Source organism: Momordica charantia (genome assembly GCF_013281855.1).
Source record: "Momordica charantia cultivar OHB3-1 chromosome 1 unlocalized genomic scaffold, Mcharantia_2.0 BLBB01000001.1, whole genome shotgun sequence".
Lineage (NCBI taxonomy): Eukaryota > Viridiplantae > Streptophyta > Magnoliopsida > Cucurbitales > Cucurbitaceae > Momordica > Momordica charantia.
Window position 1 is genome coordinate 1,409,265 of NW_028275157.1, and position 22,359 is coordinate 1,431,623.

The following is a 22,359-nucleotide window of genomic DNA, read 5'->3' on the forward strand; positions in this document are numbered from 1 at the left end:
TTGGCGCTATCTGAAGCAGCCATGTAGATCTAGGGTCATTTTCATGTTGTGCTTGTAGGACTGAGAAATTTGGGAAAAAAATCAATCTCTGATTCAATCCCGGATGATTTTGGTCCGGGATAGAGTCCGGGATTGAATCCGGGATCGAATTCGAAGTGGCTGCATAAGCCTTCCATCCCAGACCTTATCCCGGACCATTTCGCCTCCGGGATGAAAGGCAGAAAATGGGGTTTCATTCTCTGCCTTTCATCCCGGAACGAAACGGTCCGGGATAAGGTCTGGGATGGAAGGCAGAATGCATTACATTGTGAAAGCCTTCCATCCCGGACCTTATCCCGGACCGTTTCGTTCCGGGATGAATGGGGTTTCATTTTCTACCTTTCATCCCGAAGGCGAAATGGTCCGGGATAAGGTCCGGGATGGGAGGCTTTCTAAACATAATGCATTCTGCCTTCCATCCCGGACCTTATCCCGGACCGTTTCGTTCCGGGATGAAAGGCAGAGAATGAAACCCCATTTTCTGCCTTTCATCCCGGAGGCGAAATGGTCCGGGATACGGTCTGGGATGGAAGGCAGAATGCAGACACTTCAAAATTTTTTTTTTTAAGTTGGTATGCACTGAACGTTTTTTTTTTAATTTCCTTGCTACTTTATGTAATTTTTTTTTTTACCTTTGTATAGGACATATAATGGATTTGAGACTAATTCTAAATCGTGATGACTGGTTTCCGGCCACGTTGACCAACCTTGCCCATGTAGATAAAACCACTTCTAGGCTGAAGGTTAGGTTAATCCCAACCCAGTTAGACATGTTTAGGCAAACGTGTTTCGGTCCTATTTTGGACATGGACGTAGTTTTTAACGGTCCATTAATACATCATCTATTGTTGAGAGAGGTTGAAGAGCCTAGGCAGGACATCATTAATTTCGACCTGTTTGGGAAAAGGGTCTCCTTTGGTAAGCGGGAGTTTGACCTAATCACCGGCCTCAGTCATAGGATGATTATGGTAGATAACGATATTCCTGGCCGACGACTTCGAGCACGTTACTTTAAGGATAGTGTCAGGGTTAAGTGTAGTGAGTTAGAGAAGATTTTTGTGGAGGCAGTTTTTGACGATGATGAGGATGTTGTCAAGGTTGGCATAGTTTACTTCGTCGAACTTGCCATGATGGGGAAGGAGAGGAAGCAGTTTATAGATACGACCCTTTTAAGGGTTGTGGATAGGTGGGAGCAGTTCTGCAATCACGACTGGAGTTCGTTGATTTTCGAAAGAACACTTTGGAGCCTGAAGAATGCCCAAAAGGATAAACTACCGGCGTACCAACAGAGGCGAGAAATGACCCCACACACCAAGAGACTTATAATCTCTACGGGTTTCCGTACGCATTTCAGGTTAGCGAGCTTTAAGTCAACTATATAATCGTAGATCGTATTCGAAAATAGCACCTGGGTTCATGATTTTTAATGCTTCACCATAAGCTGGTAGTAGACCGTATGACGATGTTGGATCCCCTCTAATAAGTCGAAGTGTTTCTTCACTGGACCGCCAAGCTTTGTCATAACTTAAATTCACACCATACTCCTTCCTCATGTCTTGTATTATGTCCTTCGGTCTATACGTGCGGGAGACGTCTGTAAACTTCGCTTGGACAAGATGTCCGACCACCCAACTCTTGGCTGCCTATGATCCTATTTCAAAACTCCACCGTTGCATGTATGGATGCTATAGTATTTTTTTATCTTGAACAGATTGCAGTCCCTCAGCTTTGTAGCTCGAAGTCTCCAGGTGCAACTAGTATCAACGCAGCGTAGTATATATAGTTCCGGTGTCGACTTTTTTACTTTAAACTGAAAATTCAACCGCATTGCAACTAAATGCATTCTCAAACTCAACTCCTTCTTCGTATCAAATACTTCGCCCTCCTTAACATCATTTGTTCCAGAAGACTGTACTATGAGTTGCAATTTCTCATCATTAGGCTGTCCAGTGAGACCATCACACCCCATTTGTTGGACCGCTGCTTCATCCCTACGAATCTCAGCATGTACCTGTTCCACATCGGGCTCAGACTCTTCATCAAGTGCATCGTCATAGTCATCATTCACAAATTCTGCTTCATAGTCTCCTTCTTCTGACTCTCCCAACGGGTCATATGATTCATCACTTTCATCTTGATTATCATTCAATAATCCCGGCACATTCCAATCACATACCCTGTCATCTCCTAGGTTACATGGAACAACATCTGATTCCAATGGTGTTAAACCCGTTATATCATGACCTAAATGCCCGTAAAAGGGGTGTGGTTGTTGGGAAGAAGAGGGGTTCGATGATGAGGAAGGAAATGAATGTACCGAATCTGTGGGTCTCTGGAATGGGGGAATACAAGCTATGGGCATACAACTCGAGGACACGTTTTGGCCTACATGATATGGGAAAGAAGGCATGTACGTTTCATTCTCATGTACCTGCTTTGGCGTAGTAGATATGTATATAGGCAATTCAGAAACATCTTCACCAGTTAAAAAAAATTCAGGTCATCGTCATCAGTTATCTCCATTACACAAACTTTAGTTTTAAAATGATATACACGTCTAATTATAATATCGAACTGAAGGGGGTTTATATTACTCAATCTATACACGTGACCTAGAAATTCTCTGTATGTGGTTGTACTATCCACTGTCAATCCTCTCGTGCGACCACCAACGTAATCTTTTTCACTATCGTTCCATTCTCCACCAAATGTTATGAAAACACAAGGCATCCTGCAAATAGATAAAATCAAGTGAGATAAGAATATCGTCCAAAAAAAGTGGTAAAAAAATAACAAAATACATGTCATCCTGGACCGTCCCGGACCAGTCTTGGTTCGAGACATATCCCGGACCGGTCCGAGACATATCCCGGACCAGTCTTGGTCCGAGACATATCCCGGACCACAGTGCTTCGAGATTGGTCCGGGATGTATCCCGGTTCACTCCCGAACCATCTTTCGATCCGGGATTGAACATTCAATCCCGGATCTCGAAGCTTCAATCTCGGAACAATACTTGGTCCGGGATACCGACTGCATTTTTTTTCTTTTTCCAAGAAGCCAAGTGAAAATGTATGAATGAAAAATATTTCAAATCATTTCAGAAATTTTTATGTTAACGTACCTCTAACTCTTCAAATGTGAAAATTTGGGGACAACGATTTTAGATAGTGTGGGGACAATGATCAAACACGTGGCAATGTTTCTTTCCCAGATTTTAAAAAACGTGATCTGTGAGGAGTTTGGATGGTGTGAAAATTTTGGATTGTTTCAAACTCAAAACATAAGTAAAATATGAGGTTAAAAGTTTGGTGAAATGGTTGGGTGGAAGTTAATGTATCATAAATAAGGGTATATTTGTCTTTTCACTAAAGGTGGGTTCAAAATTAAGTAGAGGTGGGGTAAAAAATTAGGTTTTTTTGAAAGGGGTTCATTTATCCAATTTGAACTATTGGTGGGGTCAAAAACCCCAATTTCCCAAAGGTTGTGGGGGTGGTTTTATGGGAGATGTTTTTGGGTTTTAGGGTTTCTCATTTAATTACTCAAATACCCTTTCTTTCCTCTTCCAATTACAATACTGCCCCTACGGCCCTGCCTAATTTTCCCATTTTTCCTTTTGGCATGTAATTTCGGGCTAATTTTAAGAAATTTCAAAGGAAGGTTGGTTTTAAAACTATGGACAAAAATGGGGAGAAATTTGGTCAAAGTAAATGGAGCTGCGATTTTATATGATAGGATTATGATGTTTTAAAACAAATTCAAATTTTTCGAAAAAAAAATATAAGTTTTGGTTTTATTGTAATTTATTACGACAAATTACAAATAAAAATAATAAAGTTTCGAATAAATTTTGGTTAGAATTCTTGTAAATATGTATTATTGTCATATTTAATGAAGCCATCTTTTAAAGATTTTTACAAAAAGATAAAATGTATTTTCGAACTGTTTTTGCTAATTTTTCTCTCTTTTATCATTTTTTCTTTTTTCTTCGTCTAACCTCATTTTTTTCTCTCTTTATAATTTCTATTTTTATCTTTAACTTTTCTCTCACTAAATTTTTTTTAACTTTTCTGTATATGAATTTTGTTTCTTTATCTCTCTAAAATTTCCAAAAGTTTATTTTTATCCCTCTAAATTTCCCCGCTCTAAGAATAGGGAATGCATTTACCACTGTTGTGGGCCTAATTTCGAAGACCGACCTATTCTCAAGAATTGGCTAAGCCTACTTGTCGGGTCATCTCCAGATACACGGGTGCAATCGAGGACCCCTCAACATGGACCCACGGTCTTTGGCAGGTCACCACCCCGAACAGCGAAATATCTTGATGGGACAGGTAGCTACTCCTTTGACTATTATAAATACACCCCCAGTCCACCATACCAGGTATGAAAAGTCTGTTTGAAGCTGATTTGTCTAAGCTCAGATCTTAAATTGACTTGAGCGTCGGAGTGGCTTGCCTATTTGGAGGTACCTCAAAAAAGCTCGCTCCGGATAGTTCACATCGACCTAGCAAGTCTCTCTACGGGACTTAGGTAGATTTTGGCATCAATAGTTGGCGCCATCTGTGGGGATTGCCGTCGTTGCCAGATCGCTCTACATCTTCAAGCTATGACAGAGGGTCCCCAAGGTTCGAGTAACTGAGAGCACGAAGGTTGGGGACGATCCCTAGGTCCATAAAATCCAAAAGCACGATTGGGCAAACACAAGCCACCTGTCACTAGAAAACCAAGGTCGGGGCGGACTCACAGAGGTCGAGGTCCTAGACCAGGTCGAGCTAATCACGACCCCCAAGACAAAGTGATATGAGAGCTCAAGTAGCAGCCCTGACCGAAGCCTTGCAAACGGTCGGGTCTTGCTCTCGAGCTACCCAAGCTAGAGATCCAACGAGAACCGAGAAGGGGAAAGGCAAAAGTAAACGAGCAAGACCAGGTGAGATTTGTAGGCCTGAACCTTTCCAAGTTGATTTTGGGAGGAAACGGCCGGACTCAATGCCACGACGACCTCTGCTCGCACCTCTCATCACCAAAACGACATAGACCTTCAGAAGCACTTAGACCCATGTTAGAGTCAATCAATAATGAAGAGCTGCAGATGTAGTTCGAACAATTCAAAAGAGAGTTGCAGGGGGAGATCAAGAATGACCTCAAAAAGGCCTATGAGAGACCTTTTTTTGACGATGAGAAGCCTGAAGAACCGCCTTTTACACAAGCCATCTTGACCGTGCCGATCTCCTCCAAGTGGAAGCTCCTAACTTGGACAAATACGACGAGTTTGCTGACCCGGTTGACCACGTGGAGACGTACGAATCCTTGGTGGACTTCCACGCACATCTAGACGCCATGAAGTGTTGCACGTACTGAAGGGATCGAATGCCCAGTGGAAGCAGTTGATTGCTTGTGATTCGGCTCGATTTAGAAAACAATACATTACTGGTTTTAAAACAGAACCGTTCTATTCTAAGTTAGAGGTTAAGCCTCTTGAGGAAGAAAAACAACTTACATTTGAAGATCATTGTCAAACCTTCTTCGCCGAGCATGGAATTTGATTCGGTACGAACAAAAATAACACACAATCATGACGAACACCACCACAAAACAAGGTTGCTATGTCTCTAGGATTAAGAACCCGAATTGTGGGATATTGGTTCTTGAAGAAGGAAAAACTGGGAATTGTGATCGTGAGAGAGATAGGTCATCTTTTGTTTGTAGAGAAAGACAACCAACCAACAAAACACAGAGAGGAACTCTCTGTTTTTAAGCCATGAGGGAAGAGAAAGATTGGGAGTAACCTCTCACTCTCCACCTCACCATTTCCAAACAAAAATGTTTGGAAGTGGTGGGTTTGTTAAGTATGGTAAAAATCATAATTAAAAAGACTAATATATATAATTTAATAAATAAATTAAATAATTAAGTAAATTAAAACTATTTTAATTTAATTAATAATTAATTAAGTCTTAATTAATTAATTAAACGTAATTTAATTAATATTTGAACACCAAGTCCCCCTCCTTACCCTCAGCGGTTGCAAAAGAAAAACCAAGATGTGCAGTTTGATCGTTTTCTAGAGGTGTTGAAACAACTCCATATCAACATACCCTTGGTAGAAGCATTGGAGCAGATGTCAAATTACGTCAAATTCCTCAAGGATATATTGGCAAAGAAGAGAAGGCTAGGGTAATTTGAAACGGTGGCCTTTACAAAAGAATGCAGTGCCATTCTGATAGGAAAACTCCCTCAGAAAATGGGTGATCTTGGAAGTTTTACCATTCCTGTTTTGTGAATTGGAGGGAATAATGTAGGGCATGTGTTGTGTGACTTGGGCGCTAGCATCAACCTGATGCCTCTATCAGTGTATCAGAAGCTAAGGATAGGCGAAGCAAGACCAACAACCGTCACCTTACAGTTGGCAGATAGATCCATTACACATCCGGAGGGTAAGATAGATGATGTTTTGGTTCAAGTAGACAAATTCATTTTTCCTGCAGATTTCATCATATTGGATTACGAAGCTGACAAGTAAATTCCAATCATTTTTGGAAGACCATTTTTATCCACGGGGAGAGCGTTGATTGATGTACACAATGGAGAGCTCACTATGAGAGTCAATGACCAGCAAGTGACATTCTCTGTTTTTAACTCCATTAAATACCCTGCTAATGTGGAAGAATATTCTTTGTTAAAGATTGCAGATGATTTGATGAGTGATGAAATACAAACGGAAGAGCTGTTGAGCAAACTGGAGGACGAGCTAACAAAAATTCTCAAGGCAGGAGACAAGGAAGCCAAGTTGATCCAAGGCCAGTCGCATGAACCTGAATCCGATAGAACCTATAAGAAGACATTCGAGCCGCTGGAATTGAAGGACTGGGTGCAAGCACCGCTGCAGCCATCTATTGTGAAAGCACCCAAGTTAGAGCTGAAGGTCTTACCTTCACACCTCAAGTATGCTTATCTGGGAAAAGCAGAAACACTGCCAGTCATCATCGCAGCAGACTTAGCCGAAGAAAAAGAGTATCAGTTAATAGAGATGTTGGGAAATAACAAGAAGGCCACTGACTGGACTTTAGCTGATATAAAAGGGATTAATCCAAGTTACTGCATGCATAAGATCAATCTAGAAGAGGGATGTAAGAATTCGATTGAACACCAGAGGAGGTTGAACCCAGCCATGAAGGAAGTTGTCAAGAAGGAATTCATCAAATGGCTTGATGTTGGAATAATTTACCCAATAGCCGACAATGATTGGATAAGTCCAGTCCAATGTGTACCCAAAAAGAGAGGGATCACCGTGGTGTCCAATGACAACAATGAGCTAATTCCCACAAGAACCATAACCGTTTGGCGCATTTGTATGGACTATAGGAAGTTGAACAAGGCAACTAAGAAGGATCATTTTCCATTGCCATTCATTGATCAGATGTTAGATCGGTTGGCCGGGCAAGAATACTACTGTTTCTTGGATGGGTACAGTGGATACAACCAAATCACTATCGATCCTCAAGACCAGCAAAAGACTACATTCACGTGTTCATATGGTACGTTTGCATTTAGGAGAATGCCCTTTGGACTGTGCAATGCTCCAGCAACATTCCAGCGATGTATGATGGCGATATTCTCAGACTTAATAGAGACTATGGTTGAGGTCTTCATGGATGACTTCCCAGTCTTTGGAAGGGACTTCAACGAGTGTCTGAGCAACCTGTATCAAGTGTTGAGGAGGTGTGAAGACACCAACTTAGTGCTTAATTGGGAAAAATGTCACTTTATGGTAAATGAAGGGATTGTGTTGAGCCACAGAGTATCCAAGAAAGGGATAGGGTAGATCGTGCCAAGATTGAAGTCATAGAGAAGCTGCCCTCTCCCACCTCAATCAGAGGAGTTAGAAGTTTCCTTGGACACGCAGGGTTCTACATGAGATTCATTAAGGACTTTTCTAAAATCTCTAAGCATTTATGCTCTCTCTTAGAAAATGAACGCATGTTTGACTTTTCTTCTGACTGTATGCAGGCTTTTACCACGTTGAAAACAGCTCTCATCGAGGCTCCTATCATGACTGCACCAATTTGGAAGGAACCATTCGAAGTCATGTGTGACGCTTGTAATTATGCGGTAGGAGCTGTGTTGGGACAAAGGAAAGGGAAGCTAATTCACCCAATTTACTACGCCATCAGAACATTGGTGGAAGCTCAACTAAATTACACCACCACTGAGAAAGAGCTATTAGCGGTGGTCTTTGCATTTGAAAAATTCAGAGCCTACCCATTGGAACGAAGGTAGTGGTGTACACTGACCATGCAGCCATCAAGTATTTGCTTTCCAAAAAGGATGCCAAGCCAAGGCTGATTCGATAGGTGTTGTTGTTGCAAGAATTTGATTTAGAGATCAAAGATAAAAAAGGATAAGAGAACCAAGTAGCAGACCATTTATCAATAGTAGAGCTAGAGGGAGTAGTGAAAGGACAACAAGCAGCAATCAAAGACGCATTTCCTGATAAGCAGTTGCTGGTGGTGGCAGAACAGAGAAAAGACTTGGAGCCATGGTTTGCTGATATGGCCAATTATGTAGCTAGTGGAATTTTGCCATCAAACATGAATAGACAGCAACCTAAACGATTCATCTATGACAGCAACTTTTACTACTGGGACGATCCTTATCTATACAAATTGTGTAAGGATCAAATTATACGCAGATGTGTTGATAGTGCGGAAGCATCAATAGTGCTGGAGCATTGTCACTCCGCCCCTTACGGTGGACATTTTAGGGGACAGTGAACTCCAGCCAAAATCTTCCAAAGTGGCTACTATTGGCCAACTGTCTTCCAAGATTCACACTCGTACGCAAGGAACTGTGACAAATGCCAGAGAGTGGGAAACATCTCAAACAAGGTGGAAATGCCTCTGAATTTTATCCTTGAGCTAGAACTCTTTGATGTATGGGGGATAGATTTCATGGGACCTTTCCCTCCATCAAATGGTAACCTCTACATCCTTTTGGCAGTGAATTATGTTTCTAAATGGGTGGAAGCAATAGCTTGTGTAACATGCGATGCGAAAACAGTCTTAAAGTTCCTACACAAGAACATATTCACCAGATTTAGAACCCCTAGGGTAGTTATAAGTGATGAGGGATCCCATTTCGTTAACAAAGCCATGAGTTCCTTGTTGGCAATATACAATATCAAACATAAGGTGTCCATTGCATACCACCCTTAGACAAACAGACAAGCAAAGGAATTTTGGAAAAGGTAGTGCATATAAGTAGAAAAGATTAGTCTTACAAGTTAGATGATGCATTGTGGGCATATATAACCGCCTACAAGACTCCAATAGGAACATCCCCTTATAAGCTAGTCTTTGGGAAAGCATGTCATCTCCCACTTGAGCTGGAACATAAGGCATTTTGGGCTATGAAGAAGTTGAATATGGATCTAGCGACAGCAGGAGAAGCGAGAAAATTTCAGCTACTGGAATTGGATGAATTCAGAAAAGAAGCTTACGAGAACGCAAAGGTTTACAAAGAAAAAACCAAGGTGTGGCATGACAGAAGAATAAAGCCAAGAACATTTTAGGAAGGACAGAGGGTGTTGTTATTCAACTCAAGGCTGAAGTTGTTTCCTGAAAAGTCAAAGTCAAGGTGGTCAGGACCATTCACAGTGGTGAAGGTATATCCGTTTGGAGCTATAACAGTCAAGGAAGATCACACTGAAAGGGAGTTCACAGTGAATGGGCAAAGATTGAAGCATTATTGGAGAGGAGAAGTGGTGAGGAAGATGGATTCCCACCAGTTGAGGTCAACATAAAGGGCTACCAAGACAGAATAAAAAATGGAAGAATTCTTTATCTCTTCTCTCTCTAGTTTAATTCTTGTTAATTCAATTAAAATTTCTTAGTGTTAGTAGGAAGATTTTTAATTAGAAGCATTTCTTGTGTTTTGTTTGAATTTTTTTTTTGTTGTTTCAGACAAAGGAAAGACTCTACCAGTTTGTTGTTATAATTGTTAGAGTAGAATTGAGGGAAGTTGAGAAAGTGTGGTCAACCTTGTCGATGCTAGAGCATAAACAAGGGATACGAAAATGAAGATGGAATTTAAAAAGGGAAAAGCAGTTAAAGATAGAGAAAAGCAATTAGTGCTTACAGCAGAAAAATCTGTCAGAATAAAATCGTGGGTCAGAAGTTTTAAAACCGAATTATTTTAGACATCCCTTTCCCACATTTTATTATTTTAAGATAAAAAGTGCGCTTTTCAAGGAAAGGTACAAAAGACGGGGAATTTTTTTGAATTCGAATTTTTTTAGAACAAAAAAGGGAAAAGGCAATTAGGGGGTAGTTGTCCTTTTTCTGAGCATTAATGTGATAAGGCCAAGCCTATTTAAGAGAAGACAAGGAAAGAGGTTATCGTCCAAACCCTAATTTTGCGCTAGCACCTTTTCGTTCCCTTCCTTTTCCTTCGCTTCCCTCTATCTAGTCGCTTTCCCTTAACCCTAGGTCGCCTGCAGCATTGACAAACCGTCAGCCTCGTCATCCAATTATGCCTCGAGTTAAAGCGAAAGCAAGGGAAGGTAAGAAAGCCATTCCCCCTCAAGAACTGACACCATCTCCTTCACCGGAAAAGACGTCAGAGCCGGCTCAAGCGAAAGCCCCACCCCAACCCAACCCGTTACCCGAAAACACAGCCCCAGAAAGAGAAACCTCTTCCCAGCCTAAAAAGAAACCCGCTGCCAAGAGGGGTAAGAGAGCCGCGAAGGGAAAGAAGCAGCCGCCTGTTCCAGTCGAAGAAGAAGAGCAGCTGGCTCAAGACAGCCAAACCAAAGCAGTCGGTCAGAATGATGAGCACGAAGAAGTACCACCTGCAGAAACAGAGGCAGAAAGAGAACCAGAGCTGTTGCCTGAAGCTAGGCGAAGAGTCGAGAATTTTATGTAAGAGCTCGTCCAAGCGGACAGTAGCAAAGAGCAAGCGGGCAGTGGTGAGGATAACCTGGGAGAAGGTGGCGCAACCGCAAAGGCAGCCAGAGAAGGAGAAGCTCTGTCTGACAAAGAGCAAGAAGAAATAAAAGAAGAGGTAGAAGCAGCTCCGGTGCCCGTTAGAAAATCACAAAGAAAGAGAAAGCTTTCCCCAATTGCTGAGCCCGAAAAAGGGAAGAGGCCCAAGCAGAAGGTAGACATGCAAGCTAAAAAAAAAGGAGAGGAGAAGGTTACTGCAGAGCCCACAGAATTTCTGCGATTTGGCGATGCTGCAGCATCATAACGGTTTGAAAGCTTCAAGGACCGAAATCTACTAGGAGAAAGGGGCTTTCCATCTGACTCATCCATGACCTCCTTTGTCTCCACCACCATCAATAAGCATGAGTGGCACACATTCTGGGCATAGCCCAAACCTACAGTCATCCAAATTGTTCAAGAATTCTCTGCCAACCTCAACCCGTGAGACCCATCTAATGTGATTGTAAGGGGTAAGAAAGTCTGCTGGAACGCAGAGGCCATCAACGAGGTATATAATCTCCCCAACTATTCCCATGCCACTTGTAATGAAATTATGGTTGCTCCATTTGAGGAACAACTAAATAGGGCCATCAAATGTGTTAGGGTAGAAGGGTCACGACGGCAGCTTTCAGCTAGAGGAGCGCAGACTTTCCTCCCAGCTTACCTTAAGCCTGAAGTCGCCCTCTGGTATGATCTTGTTAAAAGCAAGCTCATGCCCACAATGCATGACACCTCCATCATGAAGGAACGGGTTCTCCTCCTGTTTTGCATTCTGGAAGGTTTCAGCATCGATGTGGGGTAACTCATTGAAAGAGAGATTGCAGGGGTTGAGAAGAGGAAGCAGGGCAACTTATATTTCCCCAATCTGATCACAAAGCTTTGTATCCTCTCGGGAGTCAAGATGGAGGAGGCAGATCAACCGCTGAAGGATAAGGGTGTCTCATCAATGAGTGGCAGTTGAGAGGTTGAACGTCGTTGATCACAGCAAGCGTGGAGGAAATGTTGTCTTTGCGCTTAAAGAAGTCTCAAACACGCAGGCCAGCTTGTTGCAGCAGCTCGGCTCCATTTCAGGAGTAGTAGCAGCCATGGTGAGAAGACAACAGGCCTACATGTGCTATGCCAAAGAGAAAGACGTCGTGATCCGTAAGGCCCTCATGCGAAATTTCTCCTGCCCTTTTCCTCATTTCTCAAGATTTCCAGAAGACAGTATCGATGAAGATGAATAAGTAGATGGTGCTGGAGCATCTCAGCCTCGGGTGGCTCTAGTGAAGAGGATGAAGAAGCTGAACAGGGGAGTTGATTTCCCCGCCTGAAATCTGTTTTTACCTTTAATTTCTTCTTTTCAGCAATTTACTTTTCTGCAATTTTCATTCTAGTTAGGTTAGTTTATGAAGTTTACATGTTTAGTTTTTGCATTTTTAAATTCTAGTTTTTAGGTTGTTATGATTTCAATTCAGTCCAGTAAATGAAAATGCAAATGAATGAATGATTGTACAAGATGTTGTTAGATCTGCTAGCTTGTGTATTTCTGGCTGTTTTTCTATATGGTCTAAGGTGACTGATCATTGGACATATTTAGGATGCTTGCTTTGGCTAGGTTTAGAAAAGGAAAAATTTAGTTATTGCCCTTTTTCTAGTGTGTTGTTAAGTAACATTTGACAGCCTTGCCTTGTTTAGTATCCCCTGCCAGCCTTAGAAACTTCGCCAAAGCTGAATTTCAGTGGCTGATTTTCTCGTCACTTGCACCGTTAGCAAGCTAATGTCTTTAGAAAATATGCACCTACTTACCCATCTAGAACCAATTCAGATAGGAAGTCACTCAAATCCAATTTTCATCCATCCTATCTTCATTATCAGTTTGGGGGAGCTTTGTCCTTAGTTCTCAAAAGCCATTCTTTAAGCATTGAGGACAATGCTTCTTTTTAAGTTTAGGGGTGAGGGATTCTCATTTACAAGAATAATATTCAATAGTATAGTCCCTGTCATAGTAGCATCTTGTAAAGCTATGAAAAATTCTTGGCCTTGTAATTCAGCTATGAAAAAAAAAAAACATTCTCAAGAGTTGCAGGGTCTGGAATGGCTAGTAGCCCATAGCTATCTTAGAAGGCTTCAGTTAGCTAGCAGTGAGGTGTAGGGAAATCAGTTTCTTTGAAAGGAGGTTGAAGGGATTTTTCTTAGGCGAGCAAGGGAGAAGGTGAAGTGGGGCATTCAAATGTGAATAGAACACCTTAGTTTTAGTTTAATGTCTGTTTGTGACCAATCTAAGCTAATGCTAGAGCAAGCTGAGAAACACTTACCATAGTAATGAATCTTTGGCAGTGGAAAGAGCAGCCGGTAGGCATAGTTAGCACAATCTAACTTTCAAAATGATGAATATTAGTGTCGCTTGAGGACCAGCAACTGTAGAAGTTTGAGGGTGTGATAACTCTCCAAATAGAGAGTTATTTGGGTATAATGTTGATATAAATTAGCTAAAGATAGTCTTACTTGCACTTCTATTCACTGGTTTTGTACTTAAAATGCCATAAAAACTAGCTTTCTACATTTTAATATTATCAATCTACAATGGAACTAATTTTGGTGCATGTTGTTATAGCTTTGACTATGCTGCAGCATCAAGATCCAGATTCAGAGAGCAGCAGAAAACGACAAGCTGACAATGAAAGGGCTGCACAACAGGATTTACCACAGTAATTGGAGGTTTTACCCAAAAGTGAGAGCTGAGTCCCTCAAGGTCCGCATTATTGCCCTAGTATCTGAAGGGGGTATAAATACAACGAATAGGAGAAGCCTCCAAGGACACACACCTCAAGAAACATTCTCCTTCACTCATTCTTACAAGAAGTTACATTTTGCTTAACTTTTCTTATGGCTTTGCATAGCTAACGACTTGTGTAATAGGGAGATGTTGTAGACTTGTTTTCTGGGCTGTAAACGTGATGTTTGTTTTAATGGAAGTGTGCTTTGAGTTGAAGTTGTTTTATAAATTTATTTTCAATATGCTTGATCACCATGTTGGAGTACCTTCTTTTTAACTTTTGGAAAATCATAATAGGGAGCGAAATACTTCATCTTGAGCTAGAGTCTACTTGAGTTTAGCGTGTGGTGACTTAGGGATAAGCATCACCTAGCTTGGTAATGAAAACTGTGCATATATGCTTTTATTGTTTGTCTATGAATGTTAGCAGTAGAAAATCTGGGGTGTTTGGAAAAGCATCTTGTCTGTTTGACCACTGCACTTACTCCATTAATGCTACAGCATAGTTAGGGTGGCCGAGAAGAGTCGACTTACTCTCCCCCTTGTGCCTTTATTTTACAAGATACTACTAAGTGATTGTGGATGCTTGGTACTTTTAATGAACTTATACCGTGTGGTTGCATTAAGATACTTATTTCAAGGTTTTCATCTCATCACTGTTTAGTAGTATTTGGAAGAAAATCTCATTGCTTGTTGTAGTACTTTCTTGAGTGAATATCGAGTGTTTAAGCATTTAGTGTCTGTGGATTCGAACTTTTATTATTTGCTGCGACGATTGTGTACACTTGCACATAGAAGAATTGGTAACACAATTAGTGGACAACAATAGTGCAAACACACACAAATTAAATCTTATCAACAAAACAGTAACCTTTGCGGCAAGAGGGGTAGCTTTAGGTGAGGGATGCGTGCTGTGTATGGCTCGGATGGGGCTCAAACCAGTGGCAAATAAAAGTATAAGAAGTGTACTCAATGTATGTGGGCTGCCAATAGGTTTAGAAAACGTTAGAGGGGGCTGCTCTCTCAAAGAAGTCTGGGCTACACAAAAACAGGCTCTCTCGGGTGGCCCAGTGGGCCAGTCAGCTGTCCTTCTTTTAGGCTTCCAAAGTGGTCAAAATATTCTAAGAATATTTTTAAATCAAAGCATAAACAATATTACGATTACTTGCCAAAAATAAATCGATTCGGACAAGATTTGATGGCCTAAAGATTTTCTCCAAATCGTCCAGCTTCAAATATGGCAAGTTTTCTGCCTGAACATCTTCTCTTCTAATGCTGATAACTTTCGCTGCAGACCTTGGATGGCTGCGATCTTTATGTTCCTGAAAAATTCTTTTAAAGACCTTCAATTTGGCACCTGATTTGACTATATTAAAGAAAAGGTCAGCAAGATATGAATCGTCGAAGTTGGGACTCTGTTTTCTCGGTGGCTGCAGGATTTTCTAGAAAATGGTATTCACGAAAAACTCGATAACTTCCAAACGACAATCGAAAATTACTGATCCTGAGCTCTCTAGAAAGCTAACTCAGAGATCTTTCGAATGACATCAATTTCACTTTATTTATACTTCGGAGCAAAAAGTTATAAATTTTTGAAATCGGCTCCCGATTTGTACTCTCTACAGGTTTCTCTCAAACTCTGGGGTTCGAAGAAAAATTTATAACTTTGGCTATAGGACTTGGATTAAAGTGAAACTTGGCTTTTTGGAAAGCTTTTGAGTTGTTGACAACAAACAAATAAGTTTCATACACTTTAAAGCAATTTTTGAAATAAAAAATTCTCATGCAAGACAGATAGATCAAAAGGCACGCGGAAGACAAGAACAATGAATGATAATTTTTTTTGTGAGATTTTTCGAATAAGGAAAAGTAAAGACAAAGACAAGAAATTTATACACAGAAAAATAACATATATCCCGGTCTAGAGCCTAAGCTCTGATACCAAATGATACGCGACAACCCAAACGTATTGAGCTACTCGAGCCACAAGCCATTTGAATCCAATCGTAGAGATAGTTCAACCCGAAAGGCTAAGAGTTAGAGGGATTACCTTTGCAGTCGTTACCTTGAGCATATAGAATACTCACTATGCTCGAGGCCGGAAGCACTTCACGAGTTTGATGATCAATCAAACAAGCATGCTCCGATGGTAAAAATAAAGGTTCCTAAGTTCAACCACACAAAGGAATGAATATTTGGGGGGGGGGGGATTTGCACACTGCCAGGTGAAAAACACTCAAAGTTTTTATTCAATTCAACATTCAAAAGATGCCTCAACATGGAGGGGGTACATGCCTATATATAGGCTAAGACCTTTGACCTTTTAAGGAAAATAACAAAATTAAATAATTTGATAAATTTCTAAAAGGTGATTAACTTGCCTAAAGATGAAATTAAAATTGTTAAATAAAAAAGAAATACACCAAAACAAATCCCACAATATAATCTAATAAAATAATAAGGAAATCTTTTCCTTAGGTGGGATTGAGTGGGTGGCAAAGCAAGGTTGGGGGAGGCATTGGCGCGTGCGGGAGTAGGCTTGGTGCTGGTGGGCGCACGCATAGGCTGCGGTGCAGGGCGCTGGGCACTGATAGGCGTGCAAGGGCGTACGGGCGCTGGGCTGGGTGCTAATGGCATGCAGGGGCGCACGGGTGTTTGGGGAAGTGAGGCGCGCGGACAAGCAGGGGTGGCACGCATGGACGCTAGACGGACAATGGGTGTGTGAGCGTTGGAGGTAGGCGTGGGCACACGGCGTATGCGACAGGTGCGGGCGTGGGTGGCATGCGAGGGCGTTTGGGCAGGCAACACGTGTAGGGGGCGTGCGCTGTGAGGTTAGCGGGGCTGAGATGCGTGTGGCAGGGGGCGCGGTGTGATGTTCGCGCGGCATGGTGATACGTGCGGTAGGGCCACGCGCGGTGGCATGCGTCTGGCTGTACGTGCGTGCGGGCCTATACGTATGGCAAGACATGCCCTTGCCATCAGTTCTTCACTTGACCTAACTTCAATCAGGCACTTATGTTGGACCTCTTGGTGTCTTCATTCTCTTCCTCTCGTATGGAGCCAATTTGGTGTTGCACATATTTCGCCATGGCTCCTTGAAGCTTTTTGGTCCAAGCTCTTGTAATTGGTTAACTACGGGTTACTCCACTAAAAAACCCGCAGCTGAACTCTTCTCACTATAGAATATTTCTGTTTCCATGGATATCGATCGTTAATGGCAAGTTAATCCTTCATGAGCGTTCGTAACCACAGATGGGTCAAATTACTATTTTACCCCTGAATTACATCTTGCTCCTTAAATACCAATGCTCTATTAATGGACAACCCGTTTATGGTCCGACCAATAACCATAAGTCCCTCTAGGACCGTGAGAGGGTGGGGCTCCTTATTCAAGTCCTGGAGTCAGCACTTAAGGGAACACTCACCTACTCCCCTAAAGTCGGGAAGAAGTAAATTCCGTCTTGTGTAGTTATGTCCCAACTCCCTACTTGGTCTCGTCCCCAAAATGGTAGGAATGTTGAGTCAGCGACTCAGGCCACTCTCACCAATACAGATTAAAGGACGAGTCTTCACGGGTAGGAGTCCATAACTCACCCAGGATTGAGAATGAGTTACCTGGTCATCCTATGAAATAGCAATCTATTAGTCAACGATGTTACATCTAAAGATTGGCTATTTTGTGATCCGGTCTTATACAAACTCATTGTATAGGATACCCCCACTCGCGTGTCTCCACACGAATGGCCTGGATCAGGTCGTTTGTAACATTTACAAAGTTGGCCGTATCCATAGTGCTGCCAAGATAAGGTATCCAGCTTTATTCATATACATAAACCCTTTAGGTTATTCCCGGGAAATTATTCACTTTTATATTGAGGAAATATCAAATATATACCCAATATATATATTGTCCTGGTTATAGAAAATAACCTTGGATGTTTAGTTTATTGGTTTTTGGACAATAAATTCAACAACAATTTGATTGAATATGAAAACATAACTTTATTGAATATAAATCTATTTTTACATAATTACAAACTACGAGTTTAGGGCAATACACCCAACAAGTATATAGTCTTAAGGTTCTAGGACTATATGATAGAGCATGAAATTATGTCTCAACTCTCAGCACCTAATACACCTCAACATAACGATTATTAGAATGGAGAAATATAACCCTGTTAGACATGGCTTGATCCATGATGAGCTATGCTAAATTGCGTTACTCGTTTTAGGGTTATGCAGTAGAGACACCGTTCCTGAAATACCCTTTAAACTATGGAAAGGACGTAGAACCAGTTTATGTCACTCTAGGATTTGGGGGTGTCCAGCATATGTGCTAGTGTCAAACCTGAAAAAACTGGAACCTCATTCAAAAGTGTCTATTTGTAGGCTACCTCAAGGAAACGAGAGGTGGATTCTTCTTCGATGCACAAGAGAACAAAGTGTTTTTATCGACAAATGCTACTTTCTTGGAAGAAGACCACACTGTTGGGTTTTATGCCCTAAACTCGTGGTTTGTAAACATAAAACAAATATTCATTCAATAAAGTTGTTATTGATGTTTCTCTTAGAATTGTATTAACCCAAATCCAATAAACTAACATTCGAGGTTATGTCATGTAACTGGAATACATTTAATATACAACGTATATATTTGATATTTAGTGTATATATATACAGTATATATTCGATATACAGGTGGATAATGTTCAAGTAGTAACCTAAAAAGTCTATAGTATATGGATAAAGTTGGATACCTTATCCTGATAATACTATGTATACAACCCACTTTGTAATAGTTACAAACGATTTGATCCAGGTCGTTCGTGTGGAGACATGTGAGTGGGGGTATCCTATAAATGAGTTTGTATAGGACCGGACCGTGAAATAATTAATCTTTAGTTGTAACACCATTAGCTAATAGATTCATAATTTCAATAGGATGATCGGTAACTCGATCTCAATCCTGAGTGAGTTATGGACTCCTCCCTGTTAGGATTCGTCCTTTGATTTGTATGGGTGAGAGTGGCCCAAGTCGCCAACTCAAGATTCCTACGATTTTGGGGATGAGACCGAGTGGGGAGCTGGGAACATAACTACACAAGATGAAATTCACTCATTCCCGGCTTTAGGGTATGTAGATGAGTGTTCTCTTAAATGTTGACTCTGGGATTTAAACAAGGGGTCCCACCCTCTCACTGGCTCGAGAGGGACTTTCGGTTATTGGTTGGACCATAACAGGTTGTTCATTAGAGGATCAGCAGTACTTAAGGTCCAAGATGTAACACAGGAGTAAAACGATAATTTGACCCAACAGTGGTTACAAGCACTCGTGAAGGATTGACTCATCGTTAATGGTCAAAATCCATGGACGCAAAAATATTCTACAGTGAGAAGAGTGCAACTGTGGGTCTTTAGTGGAGTGACCAACAGTTAATGAATGTTGATTAATATAGTTAATGAGTTTAATCAATTAGTCTCGTATCGTTGGAACTTCCAATATGTAGGTCCATTAAGTCCCTTTGCTAGCTCGTAAAGGATAGTTAAGAACATTTAGTCTTGAAAAGAATTTGAATTGTTAAAATTTGTTAATGTGAATTAGAGTTAATTGTATCAGATGCAATTGACATAATGTATATTGATACAATTATAATATAAAGTTAATTTTGAATTAGATCCAAAATTATGAGAGATAGATATTAGAATTTGATTCTAATATGGTTTATTAATTTAAGTTTAATTTGATTAAATATGATTTAATTAAATTAATGAGATATGTTAATTTTGTTGAATTAAATTAGATTTAATTAATAATTTATTTGTGTGATTAATTAAATCTAATTTAATTAATTATTATTTTAATTAAAATTGTTTAAATTAAATTAAAATAAAACGAAAAAGAAAAGAAAAGAAAAGGAAAATGGGAGAAACCTCCCCCTTTCCACCATTAATGGTGGATAGTGGGGAGGTTTTCCCACTTCCCACCATTAATGGTGGGAATTGGGGAAGTGAGTGGGGAAGCGGTGACTTCCCCCTCACTTCTCCTTCCTATAAATGGGAGGTTCCCCCAATTTCTTCTCGATCACTTGAATGTTGGTTGAACGAGTTTTCAAAACTCCAACGAGAAAATCTCTCTCTCGATTTCTCAATTTCCCTTTCAATTATAAGATGGTTTCCACAAACTGAGTTCTTAACATCCAGAGGATAGCGAGGAAGACTTTGTGGTGGCGTTGGTGTCTACGTTGAAGAGATATCATCAAAAGTATGTATCACTAACTTTCTTTTACTCATGCTTATGTCTTTTCTTTGTTGTAATTCTAAAACAGGTTCGAAACACACGCGTTCGAGCGCTTCCGCTACAGGATCCAATCCCTTCACAACGAGAGATCACAAACCACGAAGTAAGGTTGTTTTAAATAAGATTTCCAATGAAGCTACAAAGACATTAATAAGAGTTGTTGATGATGTTAGTACATCACGTAAGTCACATACATTTCAAGAGTTGGGAGTGCTAAAGTCTGGTTTAATAATCTATCTTTTAAATAAATTGGACCACACAAAATCAATATCTCTCATTTTTATTATTATTATTTTTTAATTTTCTTAAATACATGTGGCTTAGGGTCTCAAGGAATATCCTTGAAATCTTGGGTTCAAGTCATATAGGTATCCGTACCCCAGGGTTTAGGGTTTAAAAATCTAACAAAATAATCTTTTTTATTTTATTTTTAAATATAATTACCAAATTTAATTTAATAATATATCTTTCAAATAAGTTGTAAATTTTGCAAAATTAATTTTCTTTATGAAATATAGTTTACCAAATTTAATTTTATAAATTATTTTTCAAGTAAATTATGAACCCTACAAAATTAATCTCTTTAAAAAAACTAAAATGAAAATTAATCTCTTTAACAAAATTAATTTCTAGGTATATATATATATATATATATATATATATATATATATATATATATATATAAACTAAATTTTAAAATATTATATTCGTAGTATAACAAATTATTGTATATATTTTTATAATAATAGATGATATACAAGTTATAACCTAGTATAAAGAGATATACATAGGTTAGTTATATCACTAATGATAGCACATAACATGTATGTTGTAACCAATAATAAGTAAGTGTATACAACATTAACATAAAATGGAATTAATAAAAAAGTATGAATAAAATTGATTGCATAATAAGGAAAATATATTTAAAAAAACAATGGGTATCGAATATTGTAGTAAAATTAATGCAGTCGGAACTTGAGATGCCGAATTTGTTGTGAAACGAAACTTTTATTGCCGAAAACTTAAGTTACTAGACAAAATTTCTCAGACAAAAGAATTAATACTCATAGAAAGGGAAAATCAAAATGGATGAAGTATGGGAACTCAATTGGTTTCCATGTTGGCGAGAAATGAAAATGTATGCGATAAACAGGGAAAAAAAAAGTGCACGAGAGAAATGAAAATGACGAAACCTCATTTTACCTCATCATGCCGATAAGTTTAGTCTCCTAAAATGTAGTGCTCTCCGACAAATATTAGTGAAATTGAATCAAAAATTACATTTTAAATATATTGAAATTGAGAAAAAAAAATTGAATGTAATGAAAAAATATTTTGTAATAAATTTCATTATTTAGTAGAATATATCAATGAGTAAATTATGGGATAATGAGAATTATTGATTTGAGCCCGGGATAATTTATTGTTTTGAAAAATCAAATTTAGAACGTAAAATATTTTAGATTTAAATAAAAACAAATTATAGTAAATATAAATGTGATAAGTAAAAGGCAAACAAATTATCTTGCAAATTCTGTCTCTCCCATTTCTTCTTTGGCTGCGCCGTCTTTCTCGCTTAGTACACTTCAGATCTGTTTGGGGAAGGGAATACCCTGGACACGTGGAGGACCCCCATCGGTGCTCCAAGACGACTCATGAATGATGCCTAGCTCGGAAGGCCGAGATGGCCGCCACCAACGCCGACAAATGCCGAGTGTGAGGGCCGAGGTGAGCTCGGCTCGGGTCCGACCCACCGGGGAGCTCGGTATGGGCCGAGATGCGCAACTGTCTGCGGCGTGATTATCGGGCGTAACCGTCGGTCCCGAGATTACCGGATGTAACCGACGGTCCCGAGATTACCGAATGTAACAGTCACGAGATTAGCGGGACCACCACCTATAAGTGGAGGACCTCACTCCCCGATCAGGTACGATGATTTCTGGCCTCGAACTAGACTTGGAATCCGACCTATACTGACTTGATCGTCGGAGTGCTCACCTTTTCGTGCAGGTTCGCCCAAGCTTTCAGATCGGTCCGGAGGCCGGGTTCGAGCTGCAACCAGGAACACACTGTAGTGCAAACCTTTGCATAAACATTTGGCGCCGTCTGTGGGGAACAAAAAAAAAACTGACAATCTAAGTCATCCCAATTCCTTTAAACCAACACGCGAGCAAACATGGTTCAACCAGCGCATTCGACCAATACGACGGATCGAAGGACTCTAGCTGCCAGCGATGCCCACCAGAGGGAGGTCGGAGCTGCGGCGGTAGAGGGGC

At 40.2% G+C, this 22,359-nt stretch overlaps 1 long non-coding RNA gene and 1 pseudogene across 1 annotated transcript in view; both read left to right on the forward strand.

Moving 5' to 3' along the window:
- The window catches only part of LOC148213056 (uncharacterized), a 36,312-nt gene extending 22,317 nt beyond the window's left edge, over positions 1–13,995 (forward strand). Inside the window, exon 2 of the long non-coding RNA XR_015789096.1 lies at positions 13,618–13,995. This is a non-coding gene — a long non-coding RNA (uncharacterized LOC148213056). The remainder of the gene's footprint in view (positions 1–13,617) is intronic.
- Positions 513–1,446, forward strand: LOC148213058 (uncharacterized; annotated as a pseudogene).
- Positions 13,996–22,359: the final 8,364 nt, after the last annotated feature.